The 13,392-nt window shown below is 49.9% G+C and overlaps 1 protein-coding gene across 2 annotated transcripts in view; it reads right to left on the bottom strand.

The window, feature by feature from the left end:
* The window catches only part of TSNARE1 (t-SNARE domain containing 1), a 197,688-nt gene extending 186,292 nt beyond the window's left edge, over positions 1–11,396 (bottom strand). For both annotated transcript variants that reach the window (XM_075270039.1, XM_075270038.1), the window contains exon 1: positions 11,309–11,396. The gene's annotated coding sequence lies outside the window, so the exon portion shown is untranslated. The remainder of the gene's footprint in view (positions 1–11,308) is intronic.
* Between the last annotated feature and the right edge of the window lie 1,996 nt (positions 11,397–13,392).

Genomic DNA, 13,392 nt, shown 5'->3' with positions numbered 1-13,392 from the left:
CTGGAGAGTTCTCTTGCAGCATTGGGGACACCCCCAGTGCTGTTTCAGTGATAGGCCCGCCCCCCAATGCTGTGAGAGAACTCATTTGCATACCGACGAAAACTGGGATTTCTACCAAACGGCGGCCCAGAGAAGACATCTAAAGGTAGGAGACGAATAGCCTTTCTTAAGACTATTCTGACGTGTTAGTGAGAAAAAAAAAATTGATTTTAATGGTAGAATCCCTTTAATTGGGGGTGCAACAACTGGGACCCCTAAACATGAGCTGGCTAAAGAGGCCGCAGCATATAGGTGAGCACTGAGACCTCCTCATCGAATGCCTAACCCATCGCTTTACATATTATAGGAGTTGTGCTTGGGATTGCCAGTGGTAGTCACCTGAATGGGACTGAGCTGCTGCTGAGAACAACTGATTCATGCGGGTACCCGGGTGTCAGACACCCACTAATCTGGTCTTGATGAATTGTCATTGATATTTTTAGCCTTTAATGTCCTCAATCATTAAGTCATCCAAATATAAGTTCTGGAAAACCCTTTAAAGGGACACTAAAGGGTCAAATGACTGCAGGAACAACCCATTTATCGGCACATCTCTCCATATCAACAGGGGCGTGCAGGTGAGAATTATGGCGCAAACCATTGTAAGTTACGAGAGATTGTCCATGCGACTGCTAAATTCCCAGCAACCCCCTTCCGAGCGGTGATCGACCCGCTGAAGATCATCTCACATCTGCCCGTAAGAAGCGCCAAGGGCTGAACTAACAAGTCGATCGGTGCCGGTATGGAGGAACAAGGAACAGTGCAGACCCTAGAGGATGGTGCAAAATATTACGAATTGGTTGTATTCATAGGTCACCAATCGTGATTATGGATTTGGGGGAAAATTTTTAAAAAACCACCGATTTATAAAACATGATTTTACCGAGCGGCTCTGCAGGACGGGAACGGTCTTGGCAAACATCTGCACTGGAACAAGACGGCAGGCGAGAAATGATTGACAAGAGGACTGGAAGAAGATAAGGAGCCGCTGCCGACCGCAGGATACCAGCGCCAGAAGTCATGGATATAAAACAGCGTCCGACCATCATGTTATAAAAAAACAGCAAGAAAACATCTCTCACCGGCGAGGAGTCTCCAGGTTGCACTTGGCCAATGCCTTCGAAAAGTTTAGTAAAACTTTTTTTCCAATGATTTGTTATCGCTGACCGCGCCGCGCTCCTCGGGTTGTTATTGGAAACAGCTTTTGGTTTTCTGCAGAGAGGATTTCACTGCTGGACCCATGTGCCCTCTCTTATTCGGGAATCTTCTTGCAAATAATCAGAGCTCGGGGGTGGGAATGAAGCTCACTCTTCCATATCTGTGACCACTCGGGAACACTGCCTGTGGTTAGAGCCGGCGCCTCCGAGGAAAGAGGCATCTGCTGGAAGATTAGCTCAACGGGGCTGTGAGATACCGATGGGGATGGTTGGGAGGTGTTGTCCGAAAGAAAAGCAAAAGGTTCATGACCGTGCTTAAGATTTTATGCACGCCGAATATATCACATACTGGAAAATTATCTCGTGGGAAAGAAATGTGCAACAAAGAATCTGCAACCAAAAGTGGAACGAGGTAATAAACACGAGAAGCAAAAATATAGGTGATCGTCTACAAGGTCCAACGAGCAAAAATATAGGTGGTCGTCTACAAGGTCCAATGAGCAAAAATGTAGGTGGTCGTCTACAAGGTCCAATGAGCAAAAATGTAGGTGGTCGTCTACAAGGTCCAATGAGCAAAAATGTAGGTGGTTGTCCACAAGCTCCAACAAGCTAAAATATAGGTGGTCATCCACAAGCTCCAACGAGATAAAATATAGGTGGTCATCCACAAGGTCCAATGAGCAAAAATGTAGGTGGTCGTTTACAAGGTCCAATAAAATATAGGTAGACATCTACAACGTCCAACGAGCAAAAATGTAGGTGGTTGTCTACAAGGTCCAACGAGCAAAAATATAGGTGGTCGTCTACAAGGTCCAAAGTTCATCAACAGATCAAACATGACATCTGCACCACCTTTCCTTGGCAAAGCCTTCAGATCACAGAACCAACGAGAACATCTGGCCAAAGATAACATCATTGATGGTCCATGAACCAGGACTCCCAGCAATAAGAGGCCCATGAAACATGGAAAACTAAAAACACAGAAATTTTGAGATACAGAAATCTCCAAACAAGGATATAAGATCTTGAAGTTTCTTGGCAGACCACGAGCAAATAAGGAACTAAGGATCTAACAAAGCCTTTAAAGTGTCCTCCATGATATTAGAAGGTCTTCATTATTGGTGAGTGGGGTGTCCATTGATCAGCTGCACCTACATTGTGTTCAGAGCTATCTGCTTCGGGAGTGCCTGCTGGGAGACTCTCATAAACCCAATATTGTTGACCCAATCTCTAGACAGACCACCAAGTCTTTACAAACCACTTGAATGTTCCCCATATACATAAAAAGTTGTCCAAACCCACTGATTTAGGCGGGACCACCTGACTGTCTTCTGTGCATGAGCCTTGTAACTCTCCCACAATTTCGATAGGATCAGTGATGTTGAATTCTGCTCCCCTCGGAGAAAGCGTTCACTAGAGCCACATGCATGCTCAGCTGAGTATAGCGGTGAGTCACAGAAACAGCTAAGCATGCCCATAGGTGTAAGCGGACAAAAACAGCTTTCCATTTATTCTTGGCCTAGAGATGAGCAGCCACCTCCGTAGGTAGATTGGGGTAGGGAGACCCCCCATTATAGAGACAGGGGCAGGTCCTAGAGGCAGGACACAGAGACATACTGATCTTTGGTTGTACAACGGGAATTACAGCCAAAGTAGCCATAGCATTGCCTTGCAGGTCCTTCATCAGTAAACCCCCATGGGCAAGTACAAGGACCTCTCCATAAGCACGGCCCGTATTATCGTGTTAATGCATATATATATGTCTACATGATAATGAAGCAGCAGTCTGGAGACCCCCGTACCCCCCTCTGCACACCTCCCAATAACTACCCGCCATACCCAATACTGACAGACACCGTCACAGCCGGGCCCACGGTTTTTAGCAGTCTCTCCGCGTCCCTGTAACAGACTGTGCCCATAATTTGACTAAATTGCTCATTACTTTAATGAGTTAAATTGCCACTGCTTAAACGCCACGGTCCCGCTTCCCAAGAGACGCCATTCATCGTAAACTAGGAAGAATCCGAGAAGTCGCCATCTTTCCCGATCACACGCGCTCTCCGCTGAGCATGCATGTGTAGTCAGTGACTAGACACCTCGGGCGGAGGATTATCAATTGGGAAATGAAGGATCCGATGGGCTGAAACTTCCTGGGGACCTGCGACGTGGGGAGAGTCCAGAGGCCGACTTGAGGTTAAAGGGATTTTCCATGAATTGTGAATGGATGATCCATCCTTAGGATAGGCCATCGACTGGAGATCCTTGTGGGTTGGTCACTTCCAAAAAGGAGACCACGTAACATCCCGTTCACCGGTCACATGGTCCGTTTGCAGTTCAGTTGCAATACCAAGCACAGCCACAATACAATATACGGCGCTGTGCTTAGTAAGTACTGAAGAGGCCCCAACTCTTACGTTCATGGTGCAACAAGGGGCCCTGGTGTTGAATCGGGGCCCCTGCCAATCTCTAATGGATGACCTGTCTTTGGGATAGGTCATCAATTAAAAAGTCTTGGAAAACACCTAGAGAGGGATCTTTCCATCTCGGGAAGTTATTCCCTATCCACAGGTTGGGGTTTGTCTGCTTAGACACCCACTGATCAGGCCAATGGGGAATCTGAATGGATCGGTGGTGGCGTGGTGGTCATTTCGATGGGGGGCACTGGAGGTAACAGGTGCTGAACTCCCATCTCCATCAACCAGATAAAATTCCCCCGTTCTCCCAATTGGTCGGTGTATTGGTCGGACCTTCACCAATCTGCAGGATCTCCTCTATCCTGTCCGCAGGGAATGACTTCCCCAGGTCTAATCTCGAGATGACCCCTACGGAACGTAGTCAAGTACCCCTGATATAGACTATGTATAGGCCATGGGGTGCCTGTGCGCCTCGCTCTACAGCAGCGTCCTTGGATTCATCGCCTTCCATAGTTAATCTGCTCAGCTGTCGTCTTCCTCCACAAGTCAGCCCCGGAGAGGAACATCCGTCCTGCAGATGGGACCGCGCAACTAAATTCAGACGCACAAAAGTGAATATGTTTAAGTGAACGTTGGGCTGGAGCGACTCTGCCGACAATGCAATCCTGTTTGACCGTCGCACACGTGGAATATCATTACAGGAGACCCCAACACGGAGAATCCTCAATATAAACAAATAGGGGAGAGGAGCGACCGCCGAAATCCGTCAGTAAATGGAGAGAATGCAAAATATTAGTGTAAGGGGAAGATGATGTCTCGCACAACGCCCAATCCTTCCAGGGTGTTTGCCACATGGGGAGAGTCCAGAGGCCAACTCCAGGTTAAAGGGATTTTCCATGAATTGTTAATGGACGATCCGCTGGAGATCCTTGTGGGTTGGTCACTTCCACTTTAGAGACCACGTGACATCACGTTCATCGGTCACATGGTCTGTTTGCAGCTCAGTCCCTTTCTCCCTCCATAGACTTCTATGAGAGCACGGACTCCATAGACGTGAATGGAGGGAGTCGAGCATGCAAGTCACACTCAACACAGACTGGTATGAGATGTTAGTCAGGGACCCCCCCCCCCCTCCCTCTTATCAAGACAGGTGCAGATCCCAGTGATGGGGTGCAAGCTCTGCCACCTTTATTGTGGGCATGCTCTGTGCAGTGGGGGAGGAGCAGAGTTATCCCCATTACCTACGGTCAAGGGTACGTCCCGTGTATCCTGCACCCACGGAGCGGATAAAATACGGCGCAGCCTGGATCCAGTAGGTGGCGCTGCTTCCGAGAGTGTCATGGGCAACACCCCCTCCCAATCCTCTGTCATATAATAAACCTTCACAGTCCGGGCAGCTCTGAACAATCTCATTGATTTACCGATGCCCCCAATTTACTGTTGTTTGAAGCGGTTTATAGAACAGGACAACGGTCCTAAAAGGCGCCAGGCCAGGGACCGCTGTAGGATCAGACTACGCAGGAGGGGTTGTAGTCTGTAACGATGGCAATACCCAGGACTACATAGGAGCTGCAGACACCATCAAAAAGTTACAGGTCTCCCAATATGGGAATTGATGTAATTTTGGGGGGATTTTCCAAAGTTTTGGAGTTTTATCACAGACAATTCGGTATCTTGTGATGGCGCCGACCCAGAGAAGCGTTTTACACCTGCGGACACATTGTAGCGCCACCTCAGGACGGGATTTACATTGTTCTTTTCTCCATTGACGAAAATACACTATTAACCCTTCCCTCCCCGAGAGCATTCTTACTACACAGCCTGCCTAAAACTTATGAGGTCGGGTCCTGGTGATGGTAACGTTATAGCGGTGTAACGCTGCCTCACTCAGGGACGATTTGGCCACTTTTATTTTATACTTTGTACCAAAACATTGCAAGAAAAAAAACAAAATGGGAAACATCTGGTGCGCGGGGGGTCACGGTGCGATGAGCGCGGACAAAACAAATCATTAAAGGAAGACCTGACACCTGGCGGCGCCGACACCCGGCTCGGAAACACTGACTGACAGAGCCCTCTTATCGCTCTATGGGCACCGGCTTTCCAGGACACCTGAGTGTTATGTAGACAAACCCAATGCATTCTGGGACCCCCCCCCTTATGTGGTTCTATCCATTACCACCCAGCTTTCCTGGACACCTGAGTGTTATATAGACAAACCCAATGCATTCTGGGACCCCCCCCCCCCCTTATGTGGTTCTACCCATTACCACCCAGCTTTCCTGGACACAAACGCAATGCATTCTGAGACCCTAACCCCTTACATTATTCTACCCATTACCACCCAGCTTTCCTGGAGACCAAGCCAATGCATTCTGGGACCCTAACCCCCTTTACGTTGTTCTACCCATTACCACCCAGCTTTCCTGGACACCTGAGTGTTATGTACACAAACCCAATGCATTCTGGGACCCTAACCCCCTTACGTTGTTCTACCCATTACCACCCAGCTTTCCTAGACTCAGGTGAGTCTCATCTGTCACGTACAATATGGCACAAACCCACCGTACCGAGACCCTAACCCTCCAGGTAGCTCTACTGATTTCCACCCAGCTTTCTCAGACGCAGATAACTAGCCACAGATTCCAATTTCTAACAAGTTGACAGAACGGAAGGAGACCAGCACTGTAAGAGCTTTAGGTACGGACCGGTCTGGCAGGGGTTAACGCGAGCGCCGCAGACATTACGTTATTGTACGAAATGAAAAGCGGGCGTAATGAGTGGTTTATAGAGTGGTAATGGGCCGTCGGGGGGTGAAGGCGGCCGTTTTCTTCAATAATAACTTCATTTGCAGCGTGTAGGGAGGGATGACCTCATCACATTACACGTCTAATGACTGCTGATCCCGCCGCTCTCACACGCGCTGCCATTCGATTTTCCTGGTTATGAAGCACTTTATGCCTGAAGCCCATCCCGTCCGCCGCGCCGTAACGCAATTATCGCCGCTTCTCAAGACGCTCGTCGTGCAGACCACAGCCTTACAATATCCCCGGACCGGGGAGCCAATGCAGCAACCACTTCAGTAATGGCGGAGACAAGACCGCCCCGTCTACATCACTTTCTAGCAGTTTAATTCAGAGGCTAAAAACCCACCCGGCCCCCTCGCGCCCCCTGAGGCCTTACTCACAGCCTTACTCCGATGACTCCGAACCCATTCATAGGACCAATATCAGGCCTCAGCGGTCCCCGGCGTCTTCAGCGGACATCGGACTGACCCCATTATACTCAATGAAGTTCCTCGAGCTCCATTGGTATCTGTCATAGATTAGATTTTGTTCGACTTTCGAAAAACGCTGACGCCAGGGAGTCGGGTCAAAAACGAAGACCAATAAAAGGAATCTCATTTCTAACGCCCCAATAAAAACGGAGGACGCTCGGCCATCAGAAGCGGATTAACGAAACGGAACGGATGCAAAACATGTCAGAGACAGATAACAAGGAGCGGAAGCAAAATGGAGGCAACTCAGCCATCAAAAGTGGAACAGAAGCAAAACCCCCCGCCAAGAACAGACGTTCATCTGATCCGCCAAAAAGGGCGCATTGCGTGAATTACCCCACGCTCAGGACCCACAAGTGACATCCAAACAGGACTCTGAGCTCCATTACTATAATTCTATAGCAGGTCGTATATGGATACCTGATATACTGAATCGAAACGGGGCAGAACCCCCCCCCCCCCCCGCCCAAACAATAGACTCAATGAATGAATCCCAGATAACACAGGGATGACATTTTATTGTCCTGCACACTCAGTCATGAGGCCTTAGGGTACATGCACACCTGGCACCTGTGTGACGCAGTAGCCATGGTCTGGTGACTACCACTTCTCTTTGACAGGCCAGTGACATCATTATAATCAACCATACGGCCATATGCATGTGAATACCGAGCACAGCCACTATACATTGTGTGGCGCTGTGCTTGGTACGTCGTGGAGAGGCCACAGCGCTCACCACAACTCTGTGATAGTGGGGGTACCGGGTGTAGGACCCCCACTCATCTGATACAGATCAATATCAAACACCAGGAACATCCCTTTAAGGTCTCCTTCACACCATTGAGGTGGACTGGGGTCCTTCCGCTTCCTGATGAATGAGAGTCTCCAGCTGCAAAATCCGGGGCCCAATCTGATTTTGCTGTCGGTATTATCATACGGCACCAAAGTCGGCTCCAAATTCCATCTGAAATTAACCTGCCATTAGCGGAGAATCATCTTGGGGCGGATCAGATCTGACCACTCACATCAATGGCCGCTGCGCCATTTGTAGATTCCGCGGCCAAACTTGGTCAAGTGAAAAAAATTTAGATTGAAATTCCTGCAGTCGAATTTTCCATCTTGTACAAATTCTGCCGTGTGATCCGAGGCTCGCGCCTGCGCTCGGGTCTCCATTTTTCAGATCCACTTGAGGACCCGAAAAACGGAAACTTACGAAGCGGAACCGATAGACCGTCACGGGGGGCAGACGGGTAGCCGATCAATTTTGAAGCGGATTTGGGGACGACATCCAAGCGCCGATGTGAACCCGGCCTGAACAGGAAAGATTTCACATGCAAAAACAGCAACAAAAAATCCATCAAACCTGACCGTCTGAATACACGTTTAGTGTGGCAAAGTCGCCCTGTTTTAACCCCGTAAGTGACAGCTGCCGTCTCCAGGAGGGCACGAAGACTAATCCTAAGATATACACAGAGTAAGCCCAGACCAGACTTCTCTCAGCAGCAGCAGATGATAACTCCTCGCCATCTTTACACCACCTGTGACTCTGCGCCAACAGGTCACACAAAACACACTACAAATACTCATCCCAGCATTTATTTTAGGATTATTTTAGCCAAGGAGGAAACCTCATCTGCAATATTCTATCTATTATATTACTATAACGTACATCACACCTAGGGAGTCTGGGTCAATACACTAAACGTAAGGGCCTGTTCAGACACCACCGCTAAAACTGCATCCAAACAAACACAGGCAGGTTTGCATTTTTGCTGTGGTTTTAGCCGCACCATCTCAGGCTATACACACAAAGGTCAGAGATTTGCAGACATTTGCAGGGGGTTTTGCACCATTGCAATGATGCGCCCCATTCTCCTCCTGTTTAGGGCCCTGACACTGTCCGGGGTGGCATCATGAGGATTTGTGACATCACAATCTTGTTATAAAGAAAATAGCCCAAAATTGGAGACATTGTAGATGCAGAATAGGGGCTGCGTGTAAGTGAGGCCGAGCACTGGGACCCCAAGTGCCCCCACTGCTACATATAGACAGTAAGCACCGGGATAGCTCAGTGTTAGTAGACATGGGCCTATAGTATATAGTATGTTCCAGGCTGCACTACATATAGACAGTAAGCACTGGGATATCTCCATGTTAGTAGACATGGGCCTATAGTATAGTATATATAGTATATTCCTGGCTGCACTACATATAGACTGTAAGCACCAGGATACAAACAGACCCCGCACATCTCCAGAGCCCAAGACCCCCGGAGGATTCACAGGAAGCAAAAGACGCAGCCCAGTGTCATACACAACTATGAGACATTACTGACTGCCCCAGTGCAACCAGAAATAAGAAAGAAGCGGCCGTGAGAACAGATGGTTTGGTACCTGCAGCTCTCAGGCAGACCTATGTGTCTCCATGGTTAGACAACAAACCCTGCGTAGTGACATGCTGCAGCCATTCACAATCATTGACATATAGCAGTGCAGGGGACAGCTGGAGGCGACTATACAATTCCTTTATGTTCCCCTATATGGCCATTCACTGACAGCAAGCAGTGATCCTGAAAGTGGTGACGAATCGCTGCAGAGCGTCTGAGGGGATGAACGAGGAACCCTGGAATACAGCCTTCTATTACAGCGCTACCTTGTGAACGGCGACCTATCCAGCACACGCAAAGAACTGAACAACACAGCGAAATAACGGAGGGTTATATCACATGGCTCAGTGGGGTGGACACTGTCCGCCGGGGGTCTCTTCTGTTACAGTATTACAGAGGAGGGGGACGTGGTCACTATGCATTGCAGAGACTACACGGAGCCGGGCGATGGTGACCCAAATAAAAAAATGTTTTTCCTCAATGGCAATTATTTAGGACACGCCCCCTTTCTGGAGTATGAGTATGTGCGGGGCGAACGTCGCAAGGGTCAGACAGACTAAGTAAGACCTGCTGCTATTACACTGTGCCGTGGGCGGAGCACGAGGTGGAAGGAGGAGGACTTTTCTTTATAGTCGTTGATTTGGCTTAAAAAAACGCATCACTATCCGTCACGTGAGGTCTCACCTCTCCTGGGCTCCGGCATGACTCCCTGTTCTCTCTGGGCCCAAGGACTGATATCAGGGACTGCTGAGGCCTAGGATAGACGCATCACAGCACTGCATGACCCAGTCACAGGCGTCAGTGGTTCCTGATGTCAGTCATAGGCCCAGGGAGTCACTCCGGAGCCCAGGAGAGGTGAGTATAACTGTTTATTACACTTGCTCGCCTCCCCTGTCTGAAGAGACCCCACAGTATAAGAACAGCAGCTCCGGACATGTTCAGTAAGGGCGGGATCACACCAGCGCCCGGGCTCCACTTTGCAGGTTTTTGTCCTAGGGACCGATCACAGGATTATTAATCAATTTGAGGATATTTATCGTCTCACACTGAGCGTCAGCCATTTATGAAGGAGGCGGCGGGTGGTCTGGCCTAACGATACCAGACTACAGGTCACATGACTGCCGGGCAGCACTAACAGGAGTCACGTGACTGACGGGCAGCACCAACAAGGGTCACATGACCACCAGCAGTTTCAATAAGGGTCACATGACTGTCAGGCAGCACCAAATACCGCTTCTCGCTGAGTGTCAGCCATTTATGAAGGCGGCGGGTGGTTTGGCCTAACGATGCTGCACTCCAAGTCACATGACTGCTGGGCAGCTCCAACAAGAGTCACATGACTGTAGGGCAGCACCAATAAGGGTCATGTGACCGCCAGGCAGCACTAACAAGGGTCACGTGACCGCTAGCAATATCAATAAGGGTCACATGACTGCCAGGCAGCACCAAATACAGGTCATGTGACCACCAGGCAGTGTGCACAGTGCCCCCCCCCTCCCCCCGCAGCCCATAGTGACTGGCACTAGTCCCACATGCAGCTGCCCGGGCTGGTACAGGCACTGAGTGACATCCCAGGAGGCCCTGCAGTTACTCTGCACCACCTATAGAGGGCAGCATGTCCAGGGGGCAGCCCCTGCAGGGTACACTCCCCCCCTCAGTCAGAGCACATGGTCCCAGCCCTCACCACACACATCACATGACCCTGGCAGGACGCAACCACTACTGCCTGCTATAGGGGGGGTTATAGGCCACACCATGACTGGACTACAAGCGCCCATAGGCCGGGACCTTTATGCTGGGACTTGCAGTTCTACCAGGGTGCGAGGCGCGGGCTCCCCCGTCCAGCCGTGCATACACACTGCGCCCAGGCCGCACCGCACACCCAGCCTCCAGGCCGGAGCGGCTCCACAGGCGGCTTCCAGCACACACAGGCCTCGCTCTCAGCTCCAGGAGACTGGGGTGGGCAGAGCCGAGGGCACCGGGTAACGGTCCAGAGTGTCTGCTCACCCGGATCGGGCGTCTGAGGTGACCCTACCTGGTGGCGGGAGCGCGGGATGACCGGGCTGCAGGATGAGGGGGGCGGAGCCAGGGGGGTCACGTGAGGCGCAGCTGGTTCCTCGTCACGTGATCAGCGCGCTCTGCGCGTTGACGTCACGACGCGGCTTACAGCTGAAGCTCCGCCCCCAAAGCCTTGATCCGACCTAGAAGCCCCGCCCCTCTCTGCTTCATCCCTTACTGTTGTGTGTGAACGGTGGCTGAGCCAAGCAGCGACAATTTTATGAAAAACTAAGTATATGCGTTATATGAGTGCAGGGAATGTGATAGTTGTATAGCATGTGTACAACTAACAGTATTGTTGGTACATAGAAACCGTCAGCAAACTTTGACAGACCCTTTAACCTCACTATGTGCCTTTATGTGTATAATGATGTCCTGCTAGCAATGGTCTGGGGGTCTGATCTGTCAGCAAGTGCATGAGACAAAGCCCCCCAGATGTGACCCCTCCACCCCCAGCCACCAGATGGTATTACCTCACTGCAGGGGCAATTCTCCTCCTATATAATGTATGGCCGAGCAAGATTCTTAAGACCCCTTCTAAGATCTCGCTAACAACAGGATTGTTGGGGGTGAGACGATCGCCATAATGGGTTTTGTCCGATAACAAATCTATAGGAAAGGCAAATAAATGCAGGATGATTAGAGGTCTGACTGCTGAGACCCCCACCCATCCAAGAATGGGGCCCCTGTATGAATGAAGTGCTAGGGACTGGTGGTCACCCCTCTTTTCCTTATCATTGGGGTCCCATCGGTTGGACTGCGGTAAAAGGGTGCCAGTAAGTGGTCAAAAGCGGTTTTCCAACCCTTTCAGTTGATGTCCTAGCCTTAGATCAGCGGGGGTCTGACACCTGGGATCTCTGCCGGTCAGCTGCTTGAAATAGCTGCAATATCAAGCTCAGCGCTGTCTATTGTATATTGACTGTTCATGCGAACAGGCCACGTCTCCAAAGACTGTAACGTCATAGGATGGTGGTTGTCAGACCCCAATCACAGACCACCCAACACAACCACCCACCCCCCCCCAAAAAAAAAAAATGGCCTAACAGGGAAGAGTATCGCAGCTAGAAAGATTGTACCTCAGTCAACAATCTATCGCATCATCAAGAACTTCAAGGAGAGAGGTTCCATTGTTGGCAAAAAGGCTCCAGGATGCCCAAGAACGACCAGCAAGCGCCAGGACCGTCTCTTAAAAGTGTTTCAACTGTGGGATCGGGCTACCAGCAGTGCAGAGCTTGCTCAGGAATGGCAGCAGGCAGGTGTGAGTGCATCTGCATGCACTGTGAGGCGGAGACTCTTGGAGCAAGGCCTGGTCTCAAGGAGGGCAGCAAAGAAGCCACTTCTCTCCAGAAAAAACATCAGGGACAGACTGATATTCTGCAAAAGGTCCAGGGAGTGGACTGCTGAGGACTGGGGGAAAGTCATTTTCTCTGATGAATCCCCTTTTCGATTGTTTGGGACATCTGGAAAACAGCTTATTGGGAGAAGACGAGGTGAGCGCTACCACCAGTCTTGTCTCATGCCAACTGTAAAGCATCCTTAAACCATTCATGTGTGGGGTGGCTTCTCAGCCAAGGGAATCGGCTCTCTCACAGTCTTGCCTAAAAACACAGCCATGAATAAAGAATGGGACCAGAATGTCCTCCAAGATCAACTTCTTCCAACCGTCCAAGAGCAGTTTGGCCATCAACAATGCCTTCTCCAGCATGATGGAGCACCTTGCCATAAAGCAAAGGTGAGAACTAAATGGCTCAGGGAACAAAACAGAGAGATTTTGGGTCCATGGCCTGGAAACTCCCCAGATCTTAATCCCATTGAGAACTTGTGGTCAATCATCAAGAGACGGGTGGACGAACAAAAACCTTCAAATTCTGACAAAATGCAAGCATTGATTGTGCAAGAATGGACGGCTATCAGTCAGGATTTGGTCCAGAAGTTGATTGAGAGCTGCCAGGGAGAATTGCAGAGGTCCTGAAGAAGAAGGGTCAACACTGCAAATATTACAACGCTGCATTAACTCCTTCTAACTGTCACTATAAGCTTTTATTACTCAGAATATGATTG

This window comes from Leptodactylus fuscus, chromosome 4, assembly GCF_031893055.1.
Source record: "Leptodactylus fuscus isolate aLepFus1 chromosome 4, aLepFus1.hap2, whole genome shotgun sequence".
Lineage (NCBI taxonomy): Eukaryota > Metazoa > Chordata > Amphibia > Anura > Leptodactylidae > Leptodactylus > Leptodactylus fuscus.
Note: the sequence above shows the minus strand (reverse complement) of the source record. Positions and strands in the feature narration are given on the sequence as shown.